Source organism: Neofelis nebulosa, chromosome 6 (genome assembly GCF_028018385.1).
Source record: "Neofelis nebulosa isolate mNeoNeb1 chromosome 6, mNeoNeb1.pri, whole genome shotgun sequence".
NCBI classification, from domain to species: Eukaryota; Metazoa; Chordata; class Mammalia; order Carnivora; family Felidae; genus Neofelis; species Neofelis nebulosa.
The window spans coordinates 33,765,801-33,781,656 of record NC_080787.1 but is presented as its reverse complement, the minus strand read 5'-3'; the positions used below and the strand labels follow the sequence as shown (position 1 = coordinate 33,781,656).

The window sequence follows — 15,856 nt, the reverse complement described above, 5'->3', positions numbered from 1 at the left end:
AATAAACTGTTAAAAATGTGCAAGTTCACTAGAGATGACCTACACTCTGTTGTATACGGATAGAGGTTTAAATGGTTATCTTATTGTAAAATACATTGAGTTTTTTGTATTCCCTGGTTATCATACATTGTCTCCTTTAAGAGGAGGTATGGGATCGCTTCTCGGCCTTTTGGCTAAGATCAAGTGAAGAGGAGGTATGGTACTGTTATCTCCAGTTTCTAGTTCTGGTAATGAAAACCTCCATGAAGTCTGTTAACAATTCATTACCGGTACATTTATGAAGGCAGCTCACATGATTTGCAAACAAAACCTTCAGGCCTCGTGTTATTTACCAAAGAATTCAGTGCAGCAAGAAGAGAAAGCCCAGTATGCAAATTTACAGACTAATCTACAAATTAACCAGTTTCTGTGATCCAAACTGTGTCAAACTTTCAAGGTATTGTCCATAAAGTTCCATATCATTGTGACCTGCCCCTTCTACCCACAGAGGCTGCATTGGTCTTTGACAAGACTCAATGTGAGGCCATGTGAAAAGTCAAGATGACTTCATCTTCAGTCCCGTGAATTATTAATACTGGAGAGGTTATCTTAGAGACTTTGTCAATGTTTGGGAATGCATCCAAACAGTAGGTCTTCATGGTATCAGGAAAAGCGACTGGCATTGCGGAGGTCAAAGGGGAATGAAGAATTATGCAAGCACTCTTACACCAAGCAGCAAGATCCACAGATGGTACTGTCCCTCTCTAATTTGGCCATTATAGAATCACATTTTCAGGGCGTTATCCATATCTTGTCCTAAGAGCAAGCCAAGCAGCTCCTATATCTGCATAGAGGTTCTTGTCTGATGGTTTCCCAGAACTTGGGCCATACCCAGAATAATCCTATGAGGGCATATGACAATTACTCTGTGATCCTAGTCCTATGTAGAGTTGCTCATCTGACCAAGATCAACAGCACTTCCATGTGAGAAGAATAAAGTGTACTTGACATTGGGTGAACAACGTGCAAACATGCAGACAATTCTGTTGCCTTTACTGGTTCTAGTCATGAAACACTAATAACATCTCTTTGTTTAGAAGAGTGCTGCCAGTCTGCTGGTTGTGATCGGTGTAAAGTCCAGAGGCTTCCACGTTCATCATACATCAGCATATAAGTTGAATCAGGTGGCAAAAATGCTAATTTTGAAGCCATTTTCCCAGGAAAGGCGGACAGCAGAAGAGGCTGCATAGTTCACTAAAGGAGAGGTTATTCTTCTATACCTGAGGTGTGGGGAGAAAAGGGCCAGGAGGAGTCCCTGCCCATGCACTGTTCTCCACAAGATAAGACCCATGCTGCAGCCACTGTCGCCACCCCCCCTTCTGGCACAGCAGACACCTCTCCAGATGCAGCCAGGTCTTCTTCACCCTTACTTTCCTTTCTATGCTCCTCTTCAGCCTCCTCTGCGGGGCCGGCTCTCCTGATGGGAGGAAGGTGGACATGGAACTGAGGGGTGGGGGGGGGGGTGAGCAGAACTCTCGCTAAGGAAGGAGTTGGTCACTGACTTAAATGTTTTTTAAATAGTTCACTTGGGATTCCTTTGGGCCCATTGGTTAAGAGTGTGTTTAATTTTCTCCAATTTGTATATTTTCCGGTATTCCTTTTGTTTTTGATTTCTAACTGCATCCCATTGTGGTTGGAAAAGATATTTTGTGTCATATCTCCTTTCAATACTGTTGAGTCTTAATTTGTAGTCTAACATATAGTGTATCCTGGACAATGTCCCATGTGCGCTGGAGAAGAACGTGTATTCTGTTATTCGTGGGTAGAGTGCTGTGTATGTGTGTGTCAGATCTAGCTGGTTTCTTATGTTGCTCCAGACCTGTGTTTCCTCACTTTTCTTCTGTGGGTGCTCTATCCAGCTTTGAGAATGGGACAGTGAATTCTCCAGCTACTATTGTGGGTCCCTACTTCTCCTTTTCCTTCTATTAAACTTTGATTCATAGATTTTGTTGATCGGGCATTAATGCTAAAAGTTTATCATTGTCAGATATTCTTGCTCTATTGAAACTTTGTTGTTTTGTCTCTTCTAAATTTCTTTTATTTAAAACCTATTTGGTCTGATATCAGTAGAAAATACTCCAGTTCTCTCTTGATTACTGTGTGCAGGGGATACCTTTTCCTTCTTTTCACTGTCAAACTATTTGTGTTTTTCGATAAAGTGAGTCTCTTTTAGACAACATAGAGTTAGATCATCTTTCTGTCACCATTCTGCCAGCCTCTAGTTTTGACTGGAGTATTTAATTCATTTACATTCAAAGTAATTGCTGATAAGGAGGGACATGTCTCTGTTATTTGGCTATTTTCTACATGCCTTATAAATACATTGTTCCTCATTTCTGGATTTGTTGTTTTAGTTTTAGTTTAGTTTTTTTAGTGAAATGGTTTAATTCTCTCTCATTTCCTTTTGCATATATTACTCTATAGACATTTTCTTTATGTTTGCCATGGGGATCACATCACACATCCTAAAAGTATAGCCCTCTAATGTGTATTTCTACAAGCTTATCTTCAATAACAGACCAAAAGTCTCATTTTATGCAGCTCCATCTGATCCCCTTGCAGTAATTGATGTCAGAAAATTACATCTTTATACATCATCCCAAAACATAGACTAATAATTGTTTTCGTGTTATTTGTTAAATCAAGTCAAAAACAAAAAGTGGAGTTACAATTCAAAGTTACAATAATAGCGGCCTTTAAAAAAAATCAGTCTTTTAAATCATGTAGAAAACAAAAAACTGGACTTATAAAAAGTCACACTAAAACTATGTTTATAATTGCCCATTTATTTACCTTCACTGAGATCTGTATTTCTTCACATAGCTTCAGTGACTGTCCAGTGTCCTTTCATCCCGAAGGATTCCCTTTAGCAGACCTTGCAGGGCAACTATGGGGAAATGAACTCTCTACCTTTGTTTACCAGAGAATGTCTTCATTTCGCCCTCACTTTGAAGACCCATTTTGCAGATATAGGATTCTTGACTGAATATTTTTCTTTCAGCACACAGCATATCAGCCCATTGCCTTCTGGTCTCTAGGGTTTCTGATGACAAATCTGTCAACTTTTTAAGGAACCATTGTACTTGATGAGTCACTTTTCTCTTAGTGCTTTCAAGACTCTTTGCCTTTGGTTTTCGTTTCATTATAATGTGTCTTGGTGTGGATGTCTTTGCGTTCATCCTAAATGGAATTTACTATTCTTCTTGGATGTTTATATTCATGTCTTTCATCAATTTGGATCAAGTTTTCAACCATTATTTCTTCAAATAATCTCTCTTACTTTATTCTCTATCTTCTGTCTGGGACTCCCAAAATGCATATGTTGGTCCCTTTGCTGGTGTCTCCGTGCTCCCTTAGACTGTTCACTTCTCTTCAATGTTTTTCATTTGGCTCCTCAGACTAGATCATTTCAACTGTTCTCTCATCAAGCTCAGTGATTCTTTGTTCTGCTTACTGTAGTCTGCTCTTGAATACCTCTAGCAAATTTTTCATTACAGTTGTTGTACATATCAGCACCAAACTTTCCTTTCAGTTTCTCTTCATGTTGTGTATCTCTTTGTTGATATTTTACTTTATTCATAGCTCAATGTTTTGACTTTTTGGGTCTTCCTTTAATTATTTGAACATCTTACAGACTGTTGATTTAAAGTACTTATCTAGGAGTGGCTGGGTGGCTCATTTGGTTAAGCATCTGACTTCAGCTCGGATCAGGATCTCATGGTTCATGGGTTCAAGCCTTGCATCGAGCTCCATGCTGTCAGCTCAGAGCCTGGAGTTTGCTTCAGATTCTGTATCTCTCTCTCTCTCTCTCTCTCTCTCTCTCTGCCTCTCCCGTGCTCACACTCTGTTTCTCTCCCCCCTTCTCAAAAATAAATAAACATTAAAGAAATTTTAAAAATTAAATAAAATACTTGTCTAGTAAGTCCACATTCTGATCTTTCATGGGGATATTTTCTGGGTTTTTTGTTTGTGGGTTTGTTTGAATGAATCTTATTTTCCTGTTTCTTTGTATAATTTTTGTTTTGTTGTTGAAAACTGGTCACCTCAATCTTATAATGTGGTAACTCTGAAAATCAGATTCTTCCCATTTTGATTTGTTTTGATTTTTGATTGTTGTAGTCTGTGTGCCAGAAATCAGCCTGAGGTGTAAATTTCAGGTCTTCTCATGTCATTTTTCAGCCTACACTTTTCCCTGAGCATGTGTGTGGTAATTTTCTACATCCCTGCCCACCTCCTCCACCAGTGATGTTCAGAGAGGATCTGAGAGCACAGTGGCAATGCCCCTGGGTGGCCAAGCGCTGACAACAAAAGCCCTTATACCTGCTTAGCCAGGACATCACCCAGGGACTCCCTGGGCTACTGCACCAGGACAGGGCTCTACATAGGGTTTGGCTTGTAAATTGTTTCCCCAAATATACTCTGACTTTGATGCTTCCTCCTCACTGAGTAACCAGAGACTTTGGCCTTACAGAAGAAAAGGTCTCTAGGCCATTAAAGTTGGTTCCCAGATCTGTAGCCAGACCCACAAACATGCTGGATGTTCCAATGCATAATCTGGCACTTTCCATGGAGAGGACATTGGACTAGGAGTCCCTGTCACTTGTTCTTGCTGCAGCATTTGATGCTGGAGGCTGGTATACTGGTTCTTTCTTTCAGTCATGTAAATGCCATAATCTTCACTCCTGACCACTTCAGGTCCCTCTGTCTGCTATCCATAACACTTGAGTCAGGAGCTCTGGTACCCAAGTTCAAATCTCATTTATACCCCGATGGCTAACCAAGGGATTTGAGAGTGGCTATCCAGGAGCTCCCAAGGGCCTCAATCTCTGTAGCTGAGCCAATGACCTACAACAGGAAAAGCCTCTTCCTGAGTCCCAGACATCTCAAAGGCATCTGGTGGTTAAGCACTGCTTGTCTACAGTGCCCAATGTGCTTGAAATGTGTGTGCAGGAGGCACTGTGCATAGTCCTGGTTGCTTGCTCAGGCAACCAAGGCCAGCAGGCAGGCACTAAACTCACGTAGGAACATGTGCAGATGCATCCACATGTGTAAAGGACCCACCACACCAAACACCCATAAACTTTCCTCTTTCCAGCCTTCAAGTAAACATTAAGGAATTCTGGTCACAGCGTTCATTCCCTCTTTCCTTCCCTTCCTTCCTTTCTTCCTTCTTTCCTTCCTTCCTATTTCCAAGTATATTAAGTGAATATCTCTGTGCCAATCTGTGTGTTAGGCTTGGTAATCATTTAATGAAACAGACACAACATATATTCTCTTAATTCTTACAATCTGATAGAAAAGAGACAATAAATAAAACATAATAATAGTAGTACCTTATATGGTACAGCTTGATTCGGGGCTGGACTCACGAACCATGAGATCATGACCTGAACTGAGGTTGGATGCTTAACCCACTGAGCCACCCAGTACCCTCACTTGTTTTCCTTTCTCATCCCTTTTCCCAGCCCTTGCTGGTCTCTACCCATGATCCTTCAGCATCCCTCTGCTTCCACCACTCACCAGACAGGAGCAGGAAAGGGCCCCATGATCAAGGACAATACCCTGGAGCAGAAACTCAATGTCTTCCTTCCTCTCAAGTCTCGACCCATCCCCCAGCAGAGTACAGGGCCTCCCTGAAAGACATGTCCCTGTTGCGTGTTGGTCCCGGCTGAGTAGTGGCACAAACACAGCTCCTTCTATCCCTAGCTGTCCGGCTCCCCACCTGCATAAACACCCACGCACAGGTGTTTGCTTGCTGGCCCCTCTGCCACAGGCACTGACTCCACCTGCAGCTCAGCTTCCCCCGTCCTGTAGCACTGAGCCAGCAGCTCCTAACTGGAAGGCACATCAGAAAGCCCAGGTGACCAGCAGGTCCCATATAGAAGAAGTGGGCTGCGGCGGGGTCTGCACTTGACCTGACTCAGGAGCACTCCACCTTCATAGAGGCCTGACCTTGCCCTCCAACCTCACCCCTGGCCCAGGCTTGCAGACTGCACTTGGCCTTCCCTCCTCCTTCCTGGCCCACATGCACCTGGAATCACAGCTTCTTCCCAGTGCTGCTTGATCCAGGCTGCCAGGGCCTTCCTGCCCCGATCCTAGCAGGGACTGGACAAGGCAATGCAGGCAATGCTGTAGCAACGTTCTTCTAAATGAGGTCTAGGTGGTAATTGAGACTTCCTAGGTGAGGCTGTCTGTCTACCCTCTGCATCCTGAGACTGCCACCACACCACCTCCCCCACCGCCCACATGGAACCCTCCCAGACAGGGGCCCCTTTGGAATTTTTGTTCTACTTTACATGCCTGGGAAGCTCACTGTTCAAGGAAATTCTTCCTGTCAAAGTTAATTAGTGGAAATCACTTGTTTTGACACCAACATTTAAAGCAGGCATTTGAGAAATTAGCGCGTGACTTTCATGCTCTTTCTCCAGCAAGTGCACCAATGACGTATGAGGCAACCATTTTGATCCCAAGGAACTAGAACTGATGTTTCCTTGGGGAGGACCACCCCAAGAGACAGCAGGAACAACCACAGACCTGCATGGCCCTTACTCTGGTAGTGACATGGTCACAGTCCCTCAATGTGGGGCAGGATGACTAACCATCCCAGGCTGCCCCAGACTGGGCAATGTATAAACACATTAGGACCAATGTATAAACACATTAGGTTCACAAGTGAGAAGGCAGTCACCCTCCATGATGGTCACAAATAAATGGTGAAATCAACAGAAAGTCCCCAGGCCCTGCACTCTCCACCCTTTCTTGTTTCATGTGTCACCTTGTTCTTTGACCAAACACAAAACCTGTTTTCCTATTTCCCTCCCCTCAAGCAGCTTGATTATGGGGAAATCACGTTGACCACCCCTTCCTTCAAATCTACAGGGCAGAGACCACCACAAGGAAGCGCTGGCTCAAAGGTCAAGGTGAGGCCACAGGGCACAGTCCACATGCTCTGCTCTAAATGGCCTTTTGGGCTGTGCCCTGAGAGGCTGGACAGGGAAAATCCTGGAGGCAGGATCAAAACAGAGGGCACAGCTGCCCCGAGAATGACTTGCCCCCTCTCCCCAAATGGTCAAGGGAGCCTGTGTCTCCTTTTGCATATGTTCCACAGAGAAACTCCAACAAGAATGGGGGCAGGTGGAGGGAACCAGGAAAGAGTACAGGTGGGAGTGACCAGGGGAACAATTCAGGACACAGGTCCTGGAGGAACAGTTTCAGGGGCTGCAGAGTGGACAGAGGTGACCATCTGTGCTTAGGACTCATCTATCTGCTATAAGTGGATCCTCCCAGTGGGACATCATAGGCAGGGCTCTGGCACCACATACTGACCCCTAGGTGTGGTCTTGTGGGTCCTTTTCTTGGATTCCTCATGATGGCTGGAGAGATTGGGGAAAGAGTGCACATAGGAAGGAAATAGGGTCATCACCTCTTGTCTGGATTCCTCCCCAGTGTTGAATCCCTCCCTGCTAGCTCTCTGACCCTTTCTTGCTTGTGCCCCTCTGATCCCATGATCTCCTGGGCCCTCTGCAGTCAGGACATAATTGCCACGCATCACCCCAGGGTGAGCCCTGTTGAGTCTGAGAGTAGAGAGAGGTAGGGTCAAGTGCTGAGTAGGGAGTGAAGCCCTCTCTGCCCAATCCTCAGCCAGAGCCAGGAGTGGCCATGCTCCACACTCAAGGCCCCGGTGACCCTGGCTGTGAGCAGCGCTAAGGGTGTGGATGCAGATGTGGCTCACAGGCCACCTCAGCACTCACACTTCCCACTCCTGTTACAGGAGCTTGTCATCCCCTCCAATCTGTGCAGATACAGATGAGGGATCCCATATCCCAGGAAAGCCCCTCCCATCCCACAATCTGCCCAGATTCTCACCTGGGCTTCTCTCAGCTGCTGGTGATTTCTTCTTATATGAAAGGACACACACAATAATGGCAATAACAAAAACAACAGAAGCAACCATAGCACCCCAATGGTTGGTCATCCATTCTGGTGTACCAGGGCATTTCTTGGAAAAAGGCTCCATATTAACCTGGGATCCCTAGTTTTCTCTCCCTACCCTGGCTCCTGACCTGATCAGGGCCAGAGCCTCCTCCATGATCACTGCAGTCTCACCTGAGGGTACACAGTGTGCAGTGTGTTTCCAGGGGCTTCCATGTAGCAAGAGAACCTCTGCTCCTTTCCCTGGGAAATCCTTATGACCACACACATCCAGTAGGTCCCCTTCCCATCAGGAAGGACTCCCTAAACTGCTGGGCATCCTGGCTCACAGGATCCTCATCCTGAAGCCAATGAGGAAGATATTCCCGGGAGGGAAACAGAAAGCCCAGCACGTCACGGTGACCATGCCCTCCAAGGCCTGGCTGCAGGTGACCTTTACTGTTGGGGACACTGGGGAAGAAAGCCCAGAGCCAGCCGTGCACATGGCAGAGCACTGCTGTTCTCTAAGTGAGACAGAGAGGACAGGTTTGCTTCTCTCATCTTTCCAGCTCTGGCTGAAGCCGTCATTGACCCCAGACCTTCTCCAAGTCTTTTCTGCACCCTACAACCCAATTCCTTTCAGCTGGCAGGAGGAGGCACCTGGGATCCAGGCCTTGCTCTCACGGATTCTCATTTTGAGGCTGAGGAGGGGATATGGGGGGGTGGGCTCCTGGGCTGAGGGGACTATAAGGGAACTCTCTGTGACAGGATGGATGGGGCTTCCTCTCCTGCTTGACACCCACCTTCCTGGTTCAGTTTTCTGTCAGAGGGTCCATGGCTTTCCTGGACTACTGACACTGGGAGGGTGTGTTTCCATCCCCACCTGCTTGGTGTCTCTATCCAGAGGCTGTAACAGCACAGGTGGGTCACGGTACCAGGGGCCAACAGAATATACGTGCATCCCATAGGTCAAGGAGGGTTTCCTTGGACAGTGTTGTTGGGGGGAGGTCAATGGGTCTGGGGGAGGGGAAGGCCCCACACCAGGGTTGAACCTGTTCTGCCCCAGAAGTCCATCCAGGATTCCAGATATTTCTGCAGGCTTCCACTAAGCTCTCCCTGCACATAGTCGTATCCCTGCCCCACACTGTCCTGTCTTCTCCTTCATGTGCTCTCCTGTTCCCGTGCAGAGGGGGCACGGGTCTCTCTGTCCCTGTCTGTGCCTCGTGTCCCACGGAGCTGTGGCTCTTACTCCCTCGTTGAAGGTAAAACATTAGATGCAGGTATGTTTTCTTCTGTGCTTGCCTTGTGGGGTTGATGGATTAATTAAAAAAGAAGACTCCTTAAGTTTGAGAGAGTAAATCAATAGAAGCCCTGAGAACCGTCCAGAGTCAGCAGGTTTGCCTTACTTCCTCTGGGGCCTGGGGACAGGAGAGGCTGTGAGGAGCCAGCATGGTTGGGATTGTGCCCAGTAGGTGCTCAGTGCATCCTGAGCTTTAATATGGTCACTCCTCAGCTGCATCATCAGTGCTGCTCCCTTGTCCTTGTCCCTTCAGTGGAACACTGTCCCATCAGGCTCTGAATCATAGGGACTCTGATCTCTCCTGTGTCCAGGACCTTGTGCAGCAAGGCCTTCCTGTGACCAGGAGAGCCTAGGTTCAAGCCTGGGTCAGGACTCAGCCCCCAAGTTTTGCTTGTTTCAGTTTGTTTATATGTTTCTATGGAGACTAGTCTTGTCCTTATTCTTGTAGGATGATGGTCCCATTTTTCTCCTGTGTCCCTCAGTCTGGGGCAGCCTCAGGGGTCCCTGGGCCTTTCATTGTCCCCACAGGCTCAGTGAGCCCCAGCACACAGTAGTCTCTGTGGATCTGCAGGATGAATTTTCAGACTCATCCATCCCTTCTCCTCTTTCTAGCGCTGTTCTGGATCATTCTTTCCATCTTTTCCCCATCTTTTTAAAAAAGCAGATTCTGTATCTTGACACATCCCCAAAGGCAAGGGAATTAAAAGCAAAAATGAACTATTGGGACCTCATGAAGATAAAAAGCTTCTGCACTGCAAAGGAAACAATCAACCAAACTAAAAGGCAACCAATGGAATGGGAAAAGATATTTGCAAATGACATATCAGACAAAGGGCAAGTATCCAAAATCTGTAAAGAGCTCATTAAACTCCACACCCAAAAAAACAAATAATCTGTTGAAGAAATGGGCAGAAAACATGAATAGACACTTCTCTAAAGAAGATATCCAGATGGCCAACAGGCACATGAAAAGATGCTCAACGTCGCTCCTCATCAGGGAAATACAAATCAAAATCACACTCAGATACCACCTCATGCCAGTCAGAGTGGCGAAAATGAACAAATCAGACTACAGATGCTGGTGAGGATGTGGAGAAACGGGAACCCTCTTGCACTCTTGGTGGGAATGCAAATTGGTGCAGCCACTCTGGAAAACAGTGTGGAGGTTCCTCAAAAATTAAAAATAGACCTACCCTATGACCCAGCAATAGCACTGCTAGGAATTTACCCAAGGGATACAGGAGTGCTGATGCATAGGGGCACTTGTACCCCAATGTTTATAACAGCACTTTCAACAATAGCCAAATTATGGAAAGAGCCTAAATGTCCATCAACAGATGAATGGATAAAGAAATTGTGGTTTATATACACAATGGAATACTACATGGCAATGAGAAAGAATGAAATATGGCCTTTTGTAGCAACGTGGATGGAACTGGAGGGTGTTATGCTAAGTGAAATAAGTCATACAGAGAAAGATACCATATGTTTTCACTCTTATGTGGATCCTGAGAAACTTAACAGAAGACCATGGGGGAGGGGAAGGGAAAAAAAAAAAAGGTTAGAGAGGGAGGGAGCCAAAACATAAGAGACTCTTAAAAACTGAGAACAAACTGATGGTTGATGGGGGGTGGGAGGGAGGGGAGGGTGGGTGAGGAGTTTCGAGGAGGGCACCTGTTGGGATGAGCACTGGGTGTTATATGGAAACCAATTTGACAATAAATTTCGTATTAAAAAAAAGCAGATTCTGGAGTGAGAGACAGGATCTGATAGTTTCTCATATTTATTAAATTTCAGTTAGTTTGTGTCTTCTCTGCTCACCTGCTGACCTCCTGCCCTTAGCTCTAGAGCTCCTAGTCCTGGTTCCAACCCTTATTCCTAGAAGGAAAGCAGTGTCTAATCTGCATTCACATTTGTCCTCAATATATGACCCTTGGGCATAGGTACACCTTTTGTGAAGGAGAACTGTCATTGTGTCCTGTGCTGTGCAGGAGGGACGGTGTGGGATGGAGGAGGTGAGGTGTAGGGGGGAGACCAGCACTGGTGAAAAAAGTGGTGGCTGCCATGAACAGGTGTGGCCTGCGACTGATCTGGAAGGGACAGGTGCACTATGCTGATCGTTTATCCAACTGATAATTGAGTGTCAGATACAGGAACACTATTGTAGCATCTAAGACACTTCAGTGATGTAAAAACAGGCAGAATTTTCTGGCCCCATGGGGATATGTTCTGGTAGTAAGGGACAGAATATGTGCTAGTAAATAAGGGAAGTGTGTGTGTGTTAGAAGTTGGGAAGGGCTTTGAAGGAAGCTGACCCAGAGTTACCTGTGTTGGGCCAGGGAAGGTGGCTACTTTACTATCAGAGGGAGCCTCACTGGGAAGGTGCCCTCTGAGAGATGTGCAGGACACAAGGAGTTGTTGAAGAGCATGTCTCAGGGAGTTCTTTCCAGGCAGGGGAACCTCCAGGCACCCGCACTAGGGCAGGAGTGTGTCCTGTGTTCAAGGAAGGGTGAGAGGCCACTGTGGCTGGACAGAGAGCATGTGAAATGCGGTCAGATGTCTAGACCTTAGGATTAGAAGGGTTTTGAGTTTTCTCTGAGTGACATGTGGAGTCACCAGATGGTTTAGAACAGGTGGTCCACCTGGGACTACTTCTCTTTAGAAGCATCTGTTTGCTGCTGTGCAGAATCAAGAGGTGCAGGGCGAGAAACCAGTAGGGAAACTGAGGGAAACTAGTGCAGTGTCCAGGAGGGGGATGTCGGCTGGAGCTCTGGGGTGTGAGGAGGGAGAGTAATAGGAGGTGACTGTGTTCTGGATGTATTTAAAGATGGACTTTGCAGCATTTCCTAATGCATTAATTCTGAGGTGGGAGGAGGACGGCACCCAATATTTCAGACTGCAAGTAGAAATGTGGAGTGCCTTCTGTGGGAACCAGGAAGACTCTGGAAGTAGGACATTTGGGGAAGCAGCATCACAGGCACCCAATTTAGGAATGTGGAATCTGAGGTGCTTATTAGAAATGAAAGTGAAATTGGCAGCTGGATATAGAGTGCAGGGCGGGAGAAATATCTAGGTTGAAGAAATAGATGTAGGAGGTGACACCATACAAATGATGTTTAGAGCCTTCAGCATAGATGAGGTCACCAAGGGATGGTGACAATAGAAGAGAAAGGAACAGGACCAAACCCTGGACTCCTCAGTGCTAAGCAAGCTGATCACAGCACACGCACATACTGAACAGTTCTGCTTCTGCACCTAGAAGGCACACACTCCAGGGAAGACCCAGCCTTCAGTGTGCACAGGAATTTCCTGGACTTAGGAAGAGCTAGACAGTCTGGAGTAGAGCGTGAGATTCTGGGTTTATAACAAGGTTGGTGCTGTTTCTGGTCTTCAGATCACACACTGAGCACCAAGCACATAAAGCAGGATTCCCACGTGGCTGTGCCTCAGCCTCTCCTGTGGGGCTTATTAAGTAGTGATTCCTGCGCTCCCCTCCCCCTGACACACACACACACACACACACACACACAACCCGCTCTTTTTTTTTTTAATGTTTATTTACTTGTGTGTGTGAGAGAGAGAGAGAGACAGAGAGACAGACAGGCAGACAGAAAGAGTGTGAGCAGGGGAGGGGCAGAGAGAGAGAGGGAGAAACAGAATCTGAAGCTGGCTCCAGGCTCTGAGCTGTCAGCATAGAGCCTGATGTGGGGCTTGAACTCATGAACGGTGAGATCATGACCTGAGCCGAAGTCAGACGCTTAACCAACTGAGCCACCCAGGTGCCCCAACACACATACATACACTCTTAAGATTATGGGCCAGGGGAGATGCCTGGGTATTTTGTAACAAAGCCACAAGCAATCCTGGGGTTCCACTAGGACCACTGAAGTCATTGATGAGAACCCTCATTGTGGGAAGGAGTCTTACATTCACATTTAAATGGTTTTTTTTTTTTTTTTTTTTTTTTTTTTAGGAAGAAAAATGCAAGATATCTTGGGATATCTGGGAGAAACACAGTTTCCCTCCCATGGGACACATCAGGTGGCAGATAGAGGAAGTGGTTATAGGCTCAACATAAAACTCTGAGATACTAAGAGATAGATCTTAAATGTTTGCAACACACACACACACACACACACACACACACACAGGTTACTGAGACATATGCAGGTGTAGCTGACTCTATGGTGGTAATCATTTGCAGTATACAAATGTATCCAATCAAAAGGTTGTGCCCTTAAACTTATAAGATGTTGTATATCAATTTTATCTCCATGAAAGTGGAAAAAAGTACTGAATCCTTGCTCTATACAAGTATTCCTTCACAGATCCTCACTCTTTGTTTTAAACAACAGAGTCCAAGTTGTTTTAACTGAAACAATGTATATTTATAAGGAAATATATATATGTATATACATATAGTCAGGGAGAAATATAAATATAAAATTTAAATATGTAATATAAAATATAAATTATACGTAATACATACTAAAATGTCTTTTAAGATAAATATATGAAGTATAAAACAAATTATATTTGTATATTATGAGTATACATATTTATAGGGAAATATGTATTATGTATATATTTAGTTAGAGTATTATGCATCATTTATTTCAGGGAAGGCCACAGAACACCCTGAGGCCAAGGGCCAGGAGGAGAATCCATAGTCCCACCCTAGGTCAAGGCCCAAATAGGAACCACTGTCCGTGGTGCTGGTAACAGATGCCATTGTCCACACCACTAGACCATGAGGTGAGGACTGCTGTCGCTGCTGCTCCCGGCAGGAGCACATCGCCTGTCCCAAATGCAACAGCACTGTCCCAGCTTCCCTGTCTCCACATCCTGAGTCAGAGTCTGCTATGTGGTTACTTAAGTGGTGGAACCTTAGGCCGTATCCAGCTGCAACAACGTTGGCATCATGATTTTGATCTGGATTCCTGGGGAGTGAACACTAGCACCCTTGTACATGTTCATTTATACCAGTCTGCATTCCTAGCCATAGCCCTGTGAGAGGCCATGCATTCAGGTGTTTCCGAAAGTCACCCCTGTTGTAGGCAGACTCTAAGATGACTCCAAAGTGCCCATTCTCTTGTAGTCATGCCCTTGAGTGACAGCCACTGTGGGAACAGAAGCTGGTTATAGTGACTTGCTGGTAACAAATAGAATAAGGTGAAGTCATACAAAGTATATCTGGGATCACCAGGCACAAGACATGAGGGACCTGGAGTCAAGTGTGTCCAGGTGGGCCGTCAAGCCAGGCTGGGGAAGTAGGGGTTTCTGATGGAACCCAATGACAAATGACCCTGCATTCCTTTCCCTCTTGAAGGGTTCTTCTATAGACCTCAACCTCTACAGCCACTGCCATCAGATGGCATGAGGAGGAGGAAAAAGGTCACCAGCAGTGATGGTCATTGTGGCTGGAAGGACAGGTGAACTCTGTAAACAGGACAGGAAGACCAGGGAAGAAACAAAGCCTCCCAAAGGTAACACCTGGGGAGCCAAACACGCCCCCAGGGCAGCCCCTTGGCCACAAAATAAGGAGGAGTTTCCTTATAAGGAAACTCTAGTTTATAATAATAAAACTTATAATAATAAGTCTCTAGTTTCCCTGTGATGCCCCAGTCATCTGTGTGGCCCAGATCTCCCTTCCTCCAACCCAGGACACTGTCCCAAGGAGCCCACACTGGTGCACCCTGTTTGTATATCTCTGCTCATCTCCAGAACAGACCACCATGGCCACCCACTCTTGGAAGTCCTCCTCCCTCTGTATGTATTAGTTCAGTCGTGTGCAGCAGAAATCCAGCTCCCAGTAGGATGAACGGGACGCAGCTTCTATGTGTCTCCCATGAGTGAGTCAAGCCATCCAGGGCTGTGAGGGTATCTCTGCCCCACAAGGCTATCCAGGCATGCAGCTTCCTGTGACTTGGCAAGTTGCCCTTATTAGCATGAGCCAGAGTACCTAAGACCATGTCCATGGTCCATGTGCAGTATAGAGAAATCAGGAAAAGAGGAAGTTTCCTTCCTTTAAGGGCAACACTTACTACTTCATTCTGCTTCACCACGATGGCCGGAATGTAGTCACACAGACAAACACAGCCTCAAGGGAAGCTGGTGAATCGATCTGTTTTTAATATGAGTGACCCTGTACTCCCATGAAACTCTATCACTATGGAATAAGGATGATTTTTGCTCTACTTAAATTTTTAAAAATGGATAGGATGGAGGAGGAAATTTACTGTTCACTCTGTACTCCTTTATGTTATATAAAGTTTTTAAATCTTGTGCATGTCTCAGTCAGGTGACATGAATTTTGAATTACCAAGAAAGCCTACCTCATTTAGCAGACAGATATTAGGCAGTAATAGATGGTCAGCTCTCCGCTAGGCTGAGTTACAGAAATAAAAAGGAATTCACAGTGGGGTGAATAACCTGGTAAATGCAACTATTATAATGAGTTCTGGGACATAACCTCCAGACAGAAGCTTTTTGGTGCCTAATGTGGGCCTGGTGTTGTGCCACATGCTAGGGACAAAAAGAAGATGCAGGTACATACCTTGTGACATAAATGTCTCCTGCTGATGAGCTTCTGTGCCAATCCCTGAC

General features: G+C 45.7%; 1 pseudogene; it reads right to left on the bottom strand.

Moving 5' to 3' along the window:
• Positions 1-388: 388 nt before the first annotated feature.
• LOC131515378 (alpha/beta hydrolase domain-containing protein 17B-like) lies at positions 389-1,478 on the bottom strand (annotated as a pseudogene).
• Between the last annotated feature and the right edge of the window lie 14,378 nt (positions 1,479-15,856).